Source organism: Penaeus chinensis, chromosome 38, assembly GCF_019202785.1.
Source record: "Penaeus chinensis breed Huanghai No. 1 chromosome 38, ASM1920278v2, whole genome shotgun sequence".
NCBI classification, from domain to species: Eukaryota; Metazoa; Arthropoda; class Malacostraca; order Decapoda; family Penaeidae; genus Penaeus; species Penaeus chinensis.
The window spans coordinates 14,709,833-14,714,832 of record NC_061856.1 but is presented as its reverse complement, the minus strand read 5'-3'; positions in this window follow the sequence as shown (position 1 = coordinate 14,714,832).

Here is a 5,000-nt window from a genome sequence, read left to right as displayed (position 1 = left end):
TCTTCAGGCAGGACACCCGAATATCATATTGTGTTCCTATTGGGTAGTTGTTATAACTAGACAAAATATCCATGGTCAAGTCCAACTTATCCAAACAACAGGTCGTTTTCTGTGGAATGGAGAGACTTGTTATTCCTAACTTGAATTATGCCCATTCTCCCTAGTTCTGTTCATAAAAGGGACTTTGCACGGCAGTTTCTCGACCTATTCTTGGAGGCAGGTTCACGCGTTCAGTAATTTGGCTTGGAAAATCTTGAGTTGAGTTGAATGTATATTGCTGACTCATAAAGTGATAGTTACTGCTATTAATGTTATTACTTTCTACTTATTGTGCATATGTTGTTCTATGAAAAGAAGGTGCAGTTCGCTGTGTCTTTTATGATGTTACCGATACCTGAGTAACATTTTTTGACACTTTTTAAAGATTATGCAGTTAAATTCCTTTCCAGATATCTTACTAAAGTTAAAGCTGGGTTCAAGATTTTCAATATAATTTAAATGTTTATGTTGTCGTATCTGTTATTAATTTGATTCAATTGATTGATGTATTTAATTACTGTCCTTGTTTATCAATTTATTAGAATGATGTTCTAGCATTATAGGTTCGTTCGTTCTTTGAAAGAAATATTCCAAAGTTATAATTTCCTCTGGTTCTCTATATGCTTACTTTGAATATAACTGGAAAATTAAATGAAAGACATCTTAACGAGAGGTATCCGTCTGCATATGCAAAAGCTATATCTTAATGCAAAGTTTCCTGAGTCTCTTAGACTGCTATCTTATTTTGCATCACAAATCTATCGCACTAATCCTTGCACTCAAGACCGTATATCAAAATATCATCTAGTTCATTTATCGCTACATATATAGAAAACAGATTTTGATTATAAAAAAGAAACTGGTAAGGAACTTCTTATCCATAACTTGATCTAATAATTTTAAAAAGTAATTATTTTCTCCGGTAAAAGTTCATTAGATTTCATCTAATCTATATTCAGCAACTCTTATAATTTTTTCTTGTGTAATTTTGTCAAATCCCCTATCTAAGTTATTTAATTCGCTCTTATGCAACTCTTTGGCGATATTCCATCAAAATTGTTATAAAACACTCCAGGGATTTGAGTCCTATCCACGCGGCTTTTCTTTATACCCGCATACTTTCTATATATTAGATGTCCTATAGATGATAAGACTATCTCGGTTAAGATAAACGTAGAAAATAATCTATACCACCTATGAACTGGTCCTATTGTAGAACTTTCCTATCTCCTGCACATTGTACATTGGTTGGATTAACAATGTCACCCTCTAGACGGTGTGTTTATCCTACAGACATATAGAGGAAAAATCTGAGGTGAAAAATGTGTTGATTTTTGCTTGGAGAAAATCCAGTGTTTGCGCGTCAAGTGAGTATGTACACGTACAAGCACACACACACACACACACACACACACACACACACACACACACACACACACACACACACACACACACACACACACACGCACACACACACACACACACACACACACAAAACCACAAAAAATATACATATTCATTCACTTGCATAACAATGATGGAAAAGTGAAGAATTTACAGATGACAATGATAGTGACGATAGTAATAATATCAGTACTGATTTCATGCAAGAAGGAAGTGTAACAGCAAATCACCCTCAACTAATGCTGATGCATTCTTGTACTATTTTCCTTTTTCTGTTACTTGAAAGCGATCTCGGTGTGTAAATGGAAGTAGAGCTCATATGCAAATCTTTAACCGCGATTTTTTCCAAGCCACAGAACGTCCTAAAGTATATTAGCACTGTGATACTAGATAAGTTTGACGCCATGTAGTCAAAAAACATAAAACTATTCCTAAAGGTCGAGTACCTGTCGTGAAAATATCTGTAGGCCGTAAAAGGTACAAACATTTTTAAAGAGTTCTGTACCTCAATTGGGTCATTGTGAGAACTAATGGTCGTGTTTTCCACCACTTCTTTCCGGGTATCTGTTCGGAATGGGAAGTAGGGAAGTAAACTTTTTTTTTCTCGTGAATGTGTAAACAGGTATATCTTAAAAAGGGGAATGCATAGATATACAGAAATTATGGCATATCGATATCACATACTCGTACACATTAAGTTGCTTACTACATACAAATATATTTATTTATATCTACATCTGTATCTATATTATATTACTATATATCTATATCTCTGTATCGATCAATTAATCAATATAATTATATATCTGAGCACAACTCTCTCTCTCTCTCTCTTTCTCTCTCTCTCTCTCTCTCTCTCTCTCTCTCTCTCTCTCTCTTTCTCTCTCTCTCTCTCTCTCTCTCTCTCTCTCTCTCTCTCTCTCTCTCTCTCTCTCTCTCTCTCTCTCTCTCTATCTCATATGTTATTGAAGCTCAGGTGTAGAAAGATCAAGGCTTGAGAGGCACAGATCAGAGATCGAAAAAACGCATAAAGTATTTTAGCAAGTATGAGTAAAGGGAAGGGAAGGCAAGATATTTATGCAGAAGTATAAGAATTCTTTAACAAATGGGATATCCTAGAATTGAAATGTTCTCATAGTATACAGTATATTCTCAGCAGGGGGGGGGGGGGGGGTATATCTACCGGAGCTTCGAGGCTATGCAAGTATAAGGTTGTCATCAGAATACATGGAGGGGAGGGAGGGAGGGAGGGGGGTAAAATACAAACAATTAACGAAAGAAATGCTTCTTTTTCCTTCCGTTGAAGCTCATGAAAGGGGATCATAGAAAAGGGAAGAAGTAATATATGAATACATGAAAAGTCCGCTCAACGAGCAATATAATTTTTGGAACGAGAAAAAAAAGTAAAAAAAAAGGACGTAATGAACTTATCGATTTACACTAAAATGTTCAGCGTTCACTAACAAAACAAGAACATTCAAAGGCATACACTTTTAGAGAACTAAGAGAAGGGTAGATAATGGGATAAGAAAAGGGAGGACTAAAGAATAAGAAAAGGGAGAAGAGATAAAAAAGAGAAAATAGAGAGAAAGGGAATATATAGAGAAAAGAAAAGGGAGAAGAGAGAGATAAAAGGGAGAATAAAGAGTTCTGAAAAGGGAGAAGAAAAAAATAAGAAAGGAAGAAGAGAGAGATGAGAAAAGGGAGAAGAAAGAGATACGAAAGAGGGAGAATAGAAAGGTAAGAAAAGGGAGAAGAAAGAAATACGAGAGAAAAGAGAGATAAAAAGGAGAATAGAGAGTTACGAAAAGGGAGAAGAAAGAGATAAGAAAGGGAGAAGAGAGAGACGAGAACATGGATAAGAAATAGATAAGAAAGGAGAGAAGAAAGATATAAGAAAGGGCAGAAGAGAGATAAGGAAAGGGAAACGAAAGAGATAAGAAAAAGGGAAAAGGGTGAGAAAAGAGGAGGGAGAAAAAAGAAATAAGGAAAGGGAGAATAGATCAATAAAAAGGAAGAGATATGAAAAAAGGGAGAACAAAGAGTGAAGAAATAGGAGAAGAGAAAAAAAGGTAGATGAAAAAAAAGAGATATAAAATGGGAGAAGAGAAGGATAAGAAAAGGGAGAAAAAAAAGAAAGAAGAAAGTGAGAAGAGAGAAATAAGAAAAGGGAGAATGAAGAGGTAAGAAGGGAGAAGAAAGAGATAAGAAAACGGAGAGAAGAGAGAAAAGAAAAAGAAGAGAGATATATCATGCATAACAATATCACACTCACGAATATCCCAAAACGTTTACAAATTTTCTGAAAAATTGATATAATAGCTTTCCCTTGCAGTTACATTTTTGGTAAGGACGTGCAGTCCTCCCCTGCTCCACAAAATCACACTCTCAGCGTGCTTCACGGTCATGACAGTAAATTTCGGGTCATACCGTAACGCGGTACTCGGGCGACGCACGGTTTTTGAACCTCCCCTGACCACACTAAACGTGCCTGTATCACTAAATAGTACTTTCGTCCAGTTTTTGACATTCAATCTTTATATTTCCTTCAATAGTTAAACGTTTTCTCCATCACTGCTTCCTAGCAGCGTGGCGATTTGGCAGACCTAGGTCCTTCTGCAGGTGATGGCAAATGGTCCTGATTGCGACAATATGGAGAAGCTAAGTCTGCTTATTCTTGCGTGATGAAGCGGTTAAAGCAGGATCTGACATCACTTCATGCTTTAATATCTTATCAGTCCTTGGTGATGTTTTCTTGTGCGCGCCAGATCCCGCCTTCCTCTGTGGTACCCTCCCGGCTGACAATGATGTCGCCTCAGTTGATAAATAACCTCTTTTGAAACCCCTAGGTCTCTGACCACAGTAATCATCGACTCTCCATTTTCTAATAAAGTCAAGGCACGGGTTTCACCTTGCATTTGTATCGTCTTCCGATCCAATGTGTGCCGTGGGAGTGCAGTGAGAGGACCTCAAACTTCCTAAAGATGTGAAAACCCGAACCAAGTAACACAAAATCAACCTTCTCTAATAAATCTTCAAAAACCCTCCAAAGACAGAGTGAGCGGTAAACGCGGGCGACAGGCAGGCGGAAGCCGATAGTTATTAGTAACTCCTCTTACTGTTGTATGGGCAAGAACAGCAAGTGAAATATTTTTTACGTATTTTTCATGTAAATATTTTTTCGCCGCAGAAGTATAATTTTTTTTGTTGTTGTTGGCACTGTAAGTATCACGTAGTAGTAAGATGAGATGAACAATGCTAGTAAAATAAGTATATATCAGTATCATGATTAACCCAGTTTCCTGGTATGAAAAAAAAACACAATAAAAATTTAAATAAAATAAATCTGAATAGTACTCGTTGTAGATCCTATAACGAGACCCCAGCGTATATATTCTAAACACTATTTTGGAGGTAAGCATGCCCCATTCCAGTGAGAGTGAGAGAGAGAGAGAGAGAGAGAGAGAGAGAGAGAGAGAGAGAGAGAGAGAGAGAGAGAGAGAGAGAGAGAGAGAGAGAGAGTGAGAGCGAGAGTGAGAGTGAGAGTGAGAGTGAGA